We start from the raw sequence: 14,785 nt of genomic DNA on the forward strand, positions 1-14,785 counted from the left end.
CTGAAATTATGATCTTCAAATAGTCACTTTCCCTATGATATACCAGATTTCAAACTGGTAGAAATCATGAAGCCTATCATTTAAAGAAAAACATGAGAACATTCAAGTTTTGAATATCAATTAGGCCTTCAGCCTAAAAAATGTTAAGTCTATAGTACAGCAAAACAAAATAAGATTGCAATATTAGGGAATCTCCAATACAATGAAACATTAAATACTATATTTTGTGAGAGATATCAAGAAATATAAACCTGAGAAGAGCTGAAAAAGCTTTTTGGATGAGAAGTTAAAACATCTTCAAGGAGAGATCACTTCCGGTTCCCGGAGGCGACCAACGTTGCCGTCCGCTGCTCGTCTCTCTGGAGGGGTCCTTTAGGGAGCACAGGGGGTCTTGGAGGGACAACCTGCCATAGGGCGGCTTGCTGGAGCCCCCAGAAGCGGCGGCAGCCATCGGGGGGTTTCCAGTCTCGCCCCAGGAGCCGGAGAGCGAAGGGGGGTGCATGGCGTAGCTGTCGGCTGCCTGCGCCTTCGCCGAATGGATTCCGGAAGGAAATAATCAATCAGAAGTTGCAGTGAAGTGCTGGAGGTGAGAAGGCACCTTGAAGGTCCTCAAGTCCAGCCCCCTGCTCAAGCAGGAAACCCTGTACTATTTAAGACAAATAGCTGTCCAGTTTGTTCTTTAAAAACCCCAGTGATGAATCACCCAAAACCTCTGAAGGCAAGCTGTTCCACTGGTTATTTGTCCTCACTGTTAGGAAGTTTCTCCTTAATTCCAGCTTGCTTCTCTCCTTGATTAGTTTCAATCCATTGTTTCTTGTCCTGCCCTCTGGTGCTTTGGAAAAAACCCCTCCTCTTTGTGGAAGCATTTCAAATACTGGAATGCTGCTGTCATGTCCCCCCTAGTCCTTCTTTTGTCTACACTAGCCAAACCCAAAATAAAATCCAGTTGCCTTTTGAAAAAACACTTTTGGGACAACCAGGACCTAGATGACTGAGAATCTCCGCAGACATTAAGCAATATAAAGGTATTAGCTGTGCCCAAAAGTGTTTGAAATAAACTGGAATTAAGAAAAGGTTTTAATATTATTTCCCCTGAAAAGTATTCGATGGGCATTTTCACAATCAGATTTACTATTAGAAAAATATCTGAAATCCTCCATTCAGTATTCCGTATTTATTAACACTAAATAACTTGCCTATCTAAAAAGTATATCATACTTCTCTTAAGCAGTTGATATGGTTTCAATATTCTGGTTTCTAATTGTTCATCTTTCATTAATCCCAGGTAATCAGAGCTGGTAAGATAACATTCAATTTTTAAAAAGAAATTGGCATTGCTGTATACATTTTACTATATCAATGTCTTATTTTTACAACTTCTCAGACTAATATTAATAAAAATAATGAGAAGTGATAAGTGATTTCCCAATCTATTTATTTGCAATCTTATTGCATTCCTATATTGTACTTATGATCTTTCATGGAACTTTGCATAACTATTTGCATTTTACTCCTAGTAGTACGAGACAGAAAAATACAGAATCTGTGTTTAGACTACAGCAAAATAAAATGCACTTTTGGAAGTTGGGTAACCAATGGATCTAGTGACGAATAAACTGATAACCATATACCATGCATGTCAAATACTTGCTGGTATATGTTTAAAGTTTATTTAATGAAACTGATTTCTAATACAAAAATGCTGAGATAAAGGCATAGTAAAAAAAATGATGCTTTGAGTTCCAGCGGCGGAGAGAACGGGGCTTCGGCTAAAAGAAAAAAAAGCCGTTTAAAACTAGCCCACACCGCCGCTCTGCTAAAAAGGCAGGAACCATGGCGAAGAGATGACAGGATGACAAACAATACTTGGTTAGCCATCATTAAAAGAAAAATTCAATGAAAAATTCAAAAAAATAAAATAAAAAATAAAAAATTAAATTTAAAAATACCTATGGAAGAAACTAGGTCACAGAGAACCAAATCATGCATCTTGACAGCCAGACACCTGAGCCAAAAATTGAGGGGTCCCAGTAGAGGGGAGTTACCAAAAATATCAATGGCTCAGTCTCCAGGCAGAAGATGACAGCAATACCCAATCCTGGCTGCTCCTCCCTATCACTATGGAGAATAAATATTTTTTTTTATATTATGCCAGAATAATATGACTTGTTATCTTCTTTGGAAGCCAACTTACAACCATCAACATTCTATAGGCATTGAGAGGAGGAGCCAACATCGCGACGAGACAATGTGCGATCTCAATGCTCTGAGATCACCGCCGACACTTTTGCTGCTGGGTGGTACAAATGGACCTAAACCATCCCGTAGAGATGGTGAACGGGAAGAATATGTCCTGCTGATCTCAGGGACATCGCAAAGTCCCTGATCGATCCAGGAAAAGTTCTGGTGACAAAAGCACAGCCACTAGGCTGATGAAGTTGGGGCGGCTCCGAAATGGAAGGATACAGAAAGAGAAAGTGTTTTTAGCTGGTGAGGAATTTTTACCGTTTTAAAATGAGACTGCCTACAAAAAACTTAAAGTTAATTTAAATTTGAGAACAGAAGAAATTAACAGGCGGAATTAAGCTTTGAATGGTTTTGGACAGTGTGTTATCTTACTTTTTAAATGCTATTTTCATGGATGGAATTTATGCAAGCCCTTTAAAATGAATGGATTAAGTTTTCTTCTTCTATCTTTTTATTATTATTATTATTTGTAACCTATGGACTAAAATTCTCCTTCTTCATTACTGCATGCGTTTTTCCCCTTTTCTTCTCTATTTAATTCAAGAATTTGACCTTTTTAAAACTTGGAATATAAAAAAGATACAAAAGGAAACAAAGAAAATTGTAACAACAGATGGAAAGACAACACTGATACTTGGAGGCTGGAGGTTTGTGTATTGGAAACAAAACACTTTTACTTTCCTCATCGATTATTCTGGCTTGGCACTTCAAGGTCTCACTCTTTGTTTATAGAAAGTGATAAGAAGAAAAGCATACAGATGTTCCTTTGAAGTATATCTATACTTGAAGTAAACTATAACCAGAGAAAAGTGAAAATAAGACCTCATTGTGAATTTATGCTTCATCTTGTAAAAACCTTCCAAGTCAGAGCAGCAGTGTTTGTCAGCTGGAGATAATGGCACAATTTCAACAGCAGAAAGAAACTTTAAGTTTGCAAAAGATATTGTTATAAATTCAGAAATTATCAAACACATTTGAGAGGACGGAGAAGAAGTTAGAAAATCTAGAGCATCTAACACTAAAATGTGATGAAGAAGTTGGAGATGTTTATCAAGTGGAAAAAGTGGAGGTTAGAGTCCTAAAAACCAAAGAAAAATATAACCACAAAAAATCAAATCTGCTGATATCTATGGTGATTGGTTTGTGTCTGGAAATGGAAAGAGTAGAACATGGAAAGAGAAATTAAATGGAGGTGAACTCTACCCCAGATGGCAAGATACAGAAGAAGAAAAAACAAAAGAATGTATGGATTTAAAGAGAGAAATTTTATTAGCAACATCATTGATAACACCACTGACAATTAAAGATAAGCTGATCAAGGAAACAGAAGAAGGGCATTGAAATTACATGAGAGACTTAATAAGCAATGAGTTGCAAAGAGGAGTCCATACAAATTTGATTAAGGAGATGATTAGAGGACTGATACCACAAATGGCAGAAGAAATGAGATTGTTTTGCTACTGGAAAGATACAGGTTGATAGATGAAAAGGTATAATCTAAAACTAGTTAAACTTGGTGAAATTTAGTGACAATAGATATAGTTAAATAAATAATTGATAATGATAATAATGTATACATATGTATTGCTATGATAAGTAATAATTGGGTATGAGTATTGAATGGTACCTATGAAAGGAAGATTATAAATTTTTTGGTTATATATAAAGGTTAATAAAAAAGAACTAAGTTAAATTTAGTTAAGTTTTGGTTATTAGGGGGGGAAATGTTATGATAAAGGATACAGTCAAATAAATGAGGGATAATGATAACAACATATATACAGGTATGGGTACAACATAAGGAAACTGGATGTAAATTGTAAACAGTGATTTGGAAAAGAGGATTAGAAATTTTTGTTACTAAATATTATGGATGTTTAGCCAGAATAGGCCATAAGGATTCAGTGTTATTGGAGGATATTAGAAATAGTAAACGAAATGCCAGTATGTGGTTATGTATTAAATCTTGTTATTTTATGATGAAGGACTTTTAAACAATTATAGTCAAATGAAAATGGAGGTATGATGATGGTAATATGTATAAATATATCTGAGTTAAAATACTTGAGTTAATATGAATTATGGTTGATGACTGTGGAAGAGATGCACGAAAGTCTTTTGTAACCAACTGATACACTTTCTACAGTATGTAAAGAAGGAGGATTCTTGTGTTGTGTTTGTTTTGAAAATAAAAATTAAAAAATGTATATATTAAAAAAAACATTCTATAGGCATTCAATATTCTAGCAACCAACATTAGTGTTGACATGAATATACAAGTATTTGTATTAATATATCATACGAATCTCTTTATGTAGAATTAGAAAAGTCATATATAAAGTAAAACATTATGCATTATTAATCTTCTTCCATTCACATTGCAGAAGTGCTATATAGTATACCAGCTCAATGCAGTTACCTGTATACCACAGACACATCTTGACCTTGAGTCTTATACATTATAACAGATAGAATAAAGCCACATGCATGAAGAATGGCATATGAACAGAATGACACATTAAGCATGCTTCCTTTTTTCATACCCCTCTCTATTAGCATTATTATTATTATATTAGCCTTAGTGTTGAATGAGTTCATGCATTTTTCTGATCTATACCACACAGACACAATTCACCCTATTTCCTTCTTATGTAGACATCATCATGTATAGTCTCAAAATTCTTATCATGTAGAAATTTCCTCATAAGTACAATTAAAGTTACATTCCGTTCATATGTTCACTTTTGGGGGTTTGGGAAGAGGCAAAAACAGCAATTAATTAAAAATAATATAAAATATATAAATGTAAAATGCAAAAATCAAATATAAAAATAATGTAAGGTTCTAATGTTCTACGTGTTTCCTACATTGTTTTTGTTTATTTTTGTTATTGACTTTGGAGCAATGAATAAGATTCATCAAGACATTGGGGGTAAAGGTGAGGAATAGACACAATTAATCACGGTGCTTCTGGGCAAAACCAGGTCTTTTGAGGATGCTTTAAGGGCAACTGGGTCACGGCCCAAGGTCAAGGCCTATAAGTTCTAGAAACTCTAGGCACCATTTTAGTCAATGTAATTTTCAGCACTTTTTACTAAGTTTTCCTCTTAACAATCCAAGGGACAACAATTTTCACGAAGAATGAACACTTCTATCCAAGATTTTAGTTCCATTCCCATGTTCTACTTCATTGTTTATATTTGCCCAACACCATATTTAAGGCATAGGACTGTTATATAAGAACGAGTAGTTTGGAACTTGGTACTTCTTTCCTCACCACTGAAACAATCTTCTTTTTATGAGGATAAACGATTAATCAGTTAGGCTTAGTACAAAGTCTTGTTTTTCACTTTTTCTTCCTAACAGGTGTCTAGATATTGCATGTTCCCAAGCCAAATGCTAGCAAGAGAGTACAACTTTAACACTTTGTTCCCACAGTTCTCTTTGCCGTGTTGGTGTCCAGGTAGTGTATACGGTTTTTTAGTTCTGTCTGTACACCGCCCCGAGTCCCTTCGGGGAGAGGGGGCGGTCTATAAATTCAATAAATAATAATAATAATAATAATAATAATAATAATAATAATAATAATAATAATAATAATAATAATAATAATAATAATAATAATAATAATAATAATAATAGGTAGTGTGTTCCATTGTGCCTTCAATTTAAATATAACTGTGTATTCCTATACAAAATCCAGACTGTGGGAAGAGGAAGGCTCAATAATGAATATAACAACTTTATCAGGACCCTAAATGAATACACCTGACAAAAATGTTGTTGTTCCATATCCTGCACTATCTTTAGTAACTCAAAAAAGAACAAACATAACTATGCAAGACAATCCTGGCAATATTTTTTATATTTTGGACTTGTCCCACATTTCCTTGATGTATGACCACAACTGAGCCCAAATTTCCATTGTCAAGCCGTTGTTAAGTGATTTTTTCCCCATTTTAAGACCATTATTGCCATAGTTGTAAAATGAATAACTGCAGTTGTTAAGTTAGTAACATGGTTGTTAAGTGGATATGGCTTCCCCATTGACTTTGCTAATCAGTAGGTTGCAAAAGGTGATCACATGACCTCAGGACACTACAACTATCATATACCATAAATACACGCCAGTTACCAAGCAACTGAATTTTGATCACATGACCTCTGGGTCATAAGTGTGAAAAAGGGTCATAGTTACCTTTTCCAATGCTGTTGTAACTTCGAATAATCATTAAATGAATGGTTGTAAGTCAACAATTACCTGTATTTATATGTAGGATAATGCAGTGCTGGTTTATTGTGGCCAGAGGTGATCCTAGAATGGAAAACTGAAGAAGACTGAAGAACACTAGGAATCTATGCCAAGAGTGTATAATCCTATGAGAATCACCCAATGGGTGAAAGTCATACCAGCTGTACTGCTAAAGCAGGCAGGAGCCTATAATAGGCAGTAGCAATATAGGAAGAAATTGGAGGCAGATGATCACTTTAATAACAATGGCAAGGGCATCAAGAAGTTGTGAACGCTCCAATACTGGACGTTTTTAAGAAGATGTTGGATAACCATTTGTCTGAGGTGGTGTAGGGTTTCCTGCCTAAGCAGGGGGTTGGACTAGAAGACCGCCAAGATCCCTTCCAACTCTGTTATTCTATGATAATTCATACTGCACTGGAGAAGGAAAAAGGAAACTCCTCCTATATTTTATTAAGAAACCTAGAGGTAGTCATTGACTTATGACTGGATTTTTGTCAAGAAATACGGATTTAGTTTAGTTTACTTCATTGTCATTGCATCTCGTACAACGAAATTAAATGCCATCTTCAGTGTACATTATAATTATAAAAATAAAACACAAACATACCCTTCACATTCCATACAATTGAATTGAAAACCTGATATTGCATTAATATTGCACTATACAGTAAAATTCCTTCCCATCCCACTACCACCCCAAGCAGAAGCAAAGACCATCATTTAAGGCAATGTTGTTACATCTCTCTTTTTGAATCCTGAGTGGCAAAAAGTGAATCTATCCACGGAGGGGAGGAGGATATTTATGTTTATAACTTTGCATATGTTTTCTCCTTAAGCATAGTCAACAAATGACTTAATAATCTAGCTTTGGTCTTCAATAACATTCTAACTAGGTTTCATGCTGTCTTCATAACCAGGAAGATTGGACTGGGAATTGTCATCAAACATAAATCTGGGGAAGGTTGCCATAAATGTTATTAAATATTTCAATCAATTGGTCACAAGAAGCACATAATAATAAGGATACTCAGTAACAGCACTGGGATGAAGGTCATGATATTAATACCATAGACCAAGGGTGTCCAACCTTTTGATCTTCAACTCCTACGGCTGGCTGGGGAATTCTGGGAACTGAGATCCATATGTTTGAAAGTTGCCAAGGATGAACACTCCTGCCGTAGACTAAGGAAGAAAAGATTGAGGCTCATACTGTTTGAGGAGAACCTTAAACTTATTTAGTCTAATGCTGTTTTGAGGATACCACTAATTAACATTGTGTAAATATTCTGCAGGGTTTTTTGTTTTGAAAGAAAAAAGACTCCCAGTGGAATTAGATTATGGCGAACCACATAACAAATTATTTGGGGGCGGGGAAGGAAAGGGTTTCAAAACCACTATCAAAGAGCTTTGAAGAATCGTTGCACTAAATAAGTCATGTGGGAAACAAAATGAATGCCATGAAGTCTAATGCAGCCTCCACAGAAATCTGGAGCATTAAATTTTATATTAACATATAAATTATTCACAAAAATCTGTAACACTTCCTCATAAGGGTCAGTGATAAATACTTGATGGAACATAAAAACCATAGACATGCTTATAAATTAGTAAGTATGTTATGAATGGTATTATAAACCCTTAATAAATTGTAACGGTGTTAAATATTCATAACAGCTGTCATAAAGGACATCTGCGCATCAATGTATCTATGATGTATCACAGGCATTGAAAGATAGATTCACACCACAGCACTAATAAGGAAAATAAGCAATTGGTTTGGGGGGTCTTTCAAGGTTATTTAGAAGAAATAGAAAGATGTCCACCAATTGGTTAGAATTGTGTACAAAATGATGATGTAGAAATAGCATATGACTTAGAAATAGTCTACATATTATGTAACTTCAAAAGCAGGATCTATTATTAGTCCAAATCCTAGATTTATGAGTTTAATTCTACAAATCCTATTGATTATTTGATTGTGTGCCTAGGCAATAGCGGTGATAATTTTCTGTTATTAATTTTATTAACCAGGACTGACAGCAAAGAACTTCTTTTACCACAGTCAGAATCATATTTGTGCTGGGAACACATCAGAGGTGGGTTGCTTCCAGTTTGGCTGAACCGGTAATGGCAGCGGCAGGAGGCTCTGCCCGCCCACCCGGACGCTTCTGTGCATGCGCAGAAACGTTGCGCGCGTGAGAGAGTGCACATGCATTGATAGTAAAACCGGTAGAAACCCACCATTGGAACACATGCATGTTTAAGTCAGTTGATACACCACTCTCAAAAGTCATCAATGTTTGTGTGATTCTGTGAATGCTGAAAAATCAACCTCAAATCCACGGCACCTGTGGTCTGGTTCAGAAAGGAAAGAAAAGATGGATGACAACTTCTCATAGACAATGGTCTACGGAAAGAGTCAGCAAACTTTTTCTGTAAAGGGCCGAATCCCAGCTTTCCATGGGCATGGCTAACAGGCCTGCTGGCCAAGGTTGATGCTGGTCTACCAACAAAGAGGCTGCTGATAAATTCCCCCCCCCCCAAGATGTACCTCCCCTAGCGCCACCCTTCACCCTGGAAGCTAGGATGAATTTCAGGTTTGGTGATCTGCTGCTGGTCACCTGTCCAGATATTCTTACTTCACAGCCCATGTAGATGGTGGGCCAGATTGGTCCACAGGCTGCAGTTTCCCAACTTCTTCTCTATTGTAATGCAAAACCCTTCTATGAGAGACCAAAAGGAAACGTTATACTGTAGAATGTTATTACCAGAAAGAAATATTGGGAATAGGGCATTTTTGGTTCATTCTTCTTGCTTGTTACGAAAATTTAAAATTCCTGCTGTTTTATCAGAAAGAACAGCAGGTTTATTCCTTTGAAACTAAAGTGCAATGTTTCTTTTTCCTTTAATCTGAAACTAGTTAGGGGAAAATAGCCATATTATATTTTAGAAAAGAATGAAATTCACATAGCTAAAATTACACAGTCCTAACCTATTCCTGTCCTGGCTTCTTTGATTGGCTGATTTTGCAAAGTGATCAAAGCCCTTTTGAAAGTGGGTATTCGATAATTTTCACCCAGTCTGCAACTTCTAGTAAAGGGAAAAGTTTGTTGAGAGAGTGGTAGGGAATTTGAAATTAAAACAATTTCCCATTTTTTAGATAATATAAACCATATTGTTCTTCTTCTGTGGCAGGCCATTCTAAGCTGACATTCTTTAAAAACTGGTTTTGGATAGATAGATAGATAGATGGATGGATGGATGGATGGATGGATGGATGGATGGATGGATAGATAGATTGCATACAATCTTAGACTGTTCCTTTAGCTGTTGATACACCAACTCATAGGCATCTGTAATCATCCACAAGGCCAAAATCACAACATATGCATCATCATACAAATTATGTACTTTATGATACCAGTTCCATAACTAATTAGAGCCTTATCAATTATATCCTGACATCATAATGCTTTTATTGTCACTTCCCCTCCTAACCTTCTCCCCTCCCAACTTCCCATGCCCAGACTCCTGCATTTTTGTGAATTTGGGGCATTCCTGATTCTAGGTCAGATACATTTTAATGAAATCTTCCCACTTGTATGCTGCTGTAATTTAAGACAATTCCTTGTCTACCTTTTGACTCAGGCAGAAACCATCCTGGTCTGTGAAACACTCATAAAACACTGAAAGCATCCAAGGCAGTTTAAGTGGCTCATTATCAAGCAGAATTACCAATTAGAACTGCTTCCATTCTTAAATGAAAGCACCATGCAAAATATTCCAGACTGCTGCTTGCCAGTTTGAAATTGGATTTGTCATTAATTGCACCTTCCATTACAGGTAGGCCTCGACCTACGGCCACAATTCAGCCCAAAATTTCTGTTGCTAAGCAAGTGAATCACCAAGTTCTTCAGTGAATAACATGGTTGTTAAGTGAATCTGGCTTCGCCACTTACTTTGCTTGTCAGAGGGTCACAAATGATAATTACATGACACTGCAACTATAATAAATACCCGCCAGTTGCTAGGTAATAGTCGAAATGTGAAAAATGATCATACGTCACTTTTTTCAAATGAATGGTTATAAATAAGGACTACCTGCATTGTTATATAGGAGGATGAAAATGCAAAAGGCTAGCAAATTTATTCTTCCACATAAACAAAAATATATATGATTGTAGTGGTCTTCTATTACCTTTCCACCACAAACAATCCCAGTTAAGAAATGAGATGCAAATTAAATCTTGTCAAATTATGAGAGATTTTAATCACTGGCAATTTAGTCAAGAATCTCCCGAAGAATTTCAGGCTTGATTCAAAAGTACATTGATCTCTTTGGCAAGCATATAAAAACTGAATGAAATGGGAAATGGGGCTCTTGTAATTATGAGGTTCCCGGCACTAGTATGGGCGGCAATAAATTACAAAATCTGCATTCCATTTGCTGAAATAGTCTCAATTTATCATTTTATTTTAAAGAGATTCCATTATGCTAATGTCTTACAAAAGCACTTTCTGGTTTTTCTAGAAGGTCAGCAGGGAACACAAATTATGAGATTTAGAAGTATGTCAGAGAGGAGAGCAAAAGTACTAAGTTTTAATAAAGAGTGACATAAACATGGCTACTTTACACAATTATAGAAAAATACTTTTTGTAGACATACCTATAGATATAGCCATATCTCCTATTTTCACTTGTCTCTTGTTAATAATAGAAGCTAATTCATTAAAATGTGGTTTACTTTATAATATATCATTTCCCACTACACAAAATTTAAGATTTGTGTGTGTGTGTGTGTGTGTGTGTGTGTGTGTGTGTGTGTGGAACATTGCCCAGATATGCACATTTAAAGAATAATAAAATATTATGCCTTGGAATGGAAAATAGTTTGCCCCTAAGAGTTGAAAGGAAATATGGCTTCTAAATGTAGCATTTCAACTTTTCGCTAAAAAAGACAAATCTTGTACATCTTTCACTGCCACGGGAAGAAATCAGAATCTATTTAAATGCATTTTTATATAATACAACAATTTCTACACTGTGGAACAATTGCTAAGTTAAAGTACCACAGATAATGCTTATTATAGTTGCTTTGTTAAAAATAGAATTGGAATAGTATTAATAGAGCCATTTTAAATCAAGTGCCATGCAAGATGCCATATACATGACATGTTTAAAAATAACAATCTGTTTCTATTAATGCATTAAGGTTCTCAAAAAACAGCATATAACAGATATCCTCACGAAAAACAATATATAAATTTTAAATTAGGAGACAAAGGCACAGATTTTAAACTGTATGAAAATGAATGTGTATATTTTAATTTAAATATCAAATTTAAAGGTAAATCAATCAGAATATAGGACAGGTTTTTTTTATGCCTTCTTCAAGGCAATCTTGACTCCTGACAATCAAGTCACAGGACCAGTCACTGCAATTTTCTTGACAACATTTCAGAAGTGACCTTGCCTTCTTCTTAGGGTTATGAAAGAGTGACTGAATTAAGGTTCCCCAAATGGTTTTATGCCTAATGTGGGACTAGAACTCAGAGTTTTCCAATTTCCAACCTGGTGACAACCATTGAACCAAAATGGCTCTGTATGGAGCAGAAATTAGATAGCTTCAGCTTTTGAAAGAACTATGTAAAAGCATCTGCCTCTCCATGTGTCCCCTTGTTTTGAAGAGCACAAAGTACCATTGATGAATGAAGAACATTTGAAACCGATAAATTCTGAGCATGAGATGATTATTTCTACCTAGAATGGACAGCCTTAATCCTTCACCTCAAACCTCTGTCTCTCTCTCTGTGTGTCTATCTTTGTCTCTCTCTCTTCCCCCGCGTGCGCGCACGCACGCACACACACAAACACACAGTCATATGCGTCATATCCTCTCTCTTTGCCATGGTCAACTTGACTAGGCTTTATTCTTCTCAATTCTTTAATGTTATTTTATTAGCTGAAAGGGAATCTTCTATTTTTTTCTTGATGAAGAAACAAAAAAAAATCTCCAAAGATTATGTTCTTATACTTACAGGCAGTAAATTTAATCTGTTCTGTATTGAACAAATTAATCTTTTTATTCAGAGATCAAATGATCTTTCGCTGATGGAAAAAAACCTGCAATTTATCAACCTGTATCATATTAATGTAAAGGAAAAAATGCACATACTATATTTCTATTTCTTGTGGCCACTATCTTGGAGAAAAACAACATGTGATTTATGAAAAAATGCTTATCACTACACCTACAGCTTGATAAAACTTCAAAAAACGACCCTATGTAATATGAGTACTGAAGAAAATTCACCCACTTCCTGAAATGATTATTTCAGACCAATGAGCTTGGATGAATGCTGATTTAATTGCATTCTAGCATGTTCTTTTAATCCATCAAATGTTGCTTAATCCATGAAAGATTAGTACAAACAAGCAAGTTCTTCATTTGAAATGTTTGTTCTAAAAAATAACTCTCTCTGTACTGAACTTAAGGATTTATTTTGATATAAGAGGATACATTTCTAGGCATCCTGTTTTTAATGAAGGAAGATGAAAACAGTCACACACAGCAGCAAGTGTCTGTTGGTATACATGATTCATTTCTTGAGCATTTACAGCTGCTCCCACTGCATCTTTCACAACAGAAGTGCATGCTTTACCAGAGGCCCTTTAGATGGGTCAGTGCTCCCATTTTGATGGGGTTCTCAAGAAAAAAAAATCTACTTCCTCCTTCCCCCACCAAAATAAAACCTACAGATTATTTCAGGTCTTGAATATTCCGATCAATGCAATATTAAAAGCAGTAAGAGGAGATGAGCATCATATTGTTTCTTGACCTGAAAGTAATTTGACAGTGTAAATTTGGACATGTGACAAGCAATACAGTAATTTGGGTTGCTTCTTTGCCTTAGGCAAAAGGAGTCAGAACATTTTTTTTGGTAGATGCGCAATAACGAAACAAATTTAATTTTGTAAGAATCTTTCTTCTTGTAATTCTAGGAAGGTACTGTCAAGAGTGCTCTCTATCTAGCTGAAAGGACTCAGCTGTACTCAGTTCCAATTTGAAGTTCCTATTAGAGGCTATGTGTAATTTTTTTTTAAATCATCAGACGAATAACTTATTCATGTTAAGAAATGAGTACATATCTGCAGTTATGATATGACTAAGAACTCCTACTAAATAGATACATTTAATATTATATTTAGAATCATAAATAACCAGCTGGATGAGAGTTAAAATAGGTGTGGAAGTATTTGTTCATGTTCATTTCTTCTAATGTTTATATCTAATATTTTCAATTATGTTCTTCCCCTGATATATAAATTGAGCAACTCAATTTGGAAATAGCAGCCAAACATTACATGCAGCTCTTGTTTGAACAAGTTGCTCACTAAGACCTATATGCAATACTGCAATGAGGCTGCAAATACAGATCGGTGCTATTTGGACACTCAAAAGAATTTCAGTATAGATATTGCTTTAAATAACACTGTTCTTCTTCTTGGTCGAGTGATATAATTCGAGACCTTCTTAAGTCCTAATTTCTAAAACTTTGCTTTTTAAGGGCATCTCAAATAAATCAATGAAATCATCCATACATTTTCCAGATACCAGTGTTTCCCAAATATCACCTGTGTAGCTATCAAGAAGATTCAGCTAAACTTCTTTTGCTGTGTCTAAAATATTTTCTTCTACTTTCAGAATTTAGAGGACTTTAGAATTTAACAAGAGATAAAGAATATCTTCTACTAAAACTGAATGGCTATATCTCTGCTAATTTTCTAAAAAATATATATTAAATATTAAAATGAAATTAGAGAAAATAGTTTGTTTCTTGGTTGACAACAAGAATTAAATGAAGAAAATTAAATATGTATGTATAAGACTATTTTGGACTACTGACTCCCAAATGGATTTGGGGTATTATACAATTCTAACAGATAATTCAGGTAAACGTGGAACCATCACAGAATGCGTTGGTTAAAAAGAAAAATAACTAGGCTAAAGGAATTTTGAAAATACTGTGTCTAAATTTTGATAACTTTCCAGAAAAGATCATATTTCAGCAATAGCAGGACCAAGTCTCAATAATGTCAAAATGATGACAGATACAATGTTGTCAGCTAACAAATGTTGCATATTTGCATTTCAGCCTCTGCTGCAAATACATTGCATGGCATTTGCATGATGATGTCATCAGGCATGTGTCACCATTTTCCCATCATGGACATGTATGCCATGAATTTGCAGCTACACAGAATGCTTTACAAGAAAGAAA

At 35.3% G+C, this 14,785-nt stretch overlaps 1 protein-coding gene across 2 annotated transcripts in view; it reads right to left on the minus strand.

The window, feature by feature from the left end:
* Positions 1 to 14,785, minus strand: part of PRKN (parkin RBR E3 ubiquitin protein ligase) — a 792,757-nt gene that overhangs the window by 510,369 nt on the left and 267,603 nt on the right. The window lies entirely within an intron of this gene.

This window comes from Natrix helvetica (genome assembly GCF_964273705.1).
Source record: "Natrix helvetica genome assembly, chromosome: 2".
NCBI lineage: Eukaryota > Metazoa > Chordata > Lepidosauria > Squamata > Natricidae > Natrix > Natrix helvetica.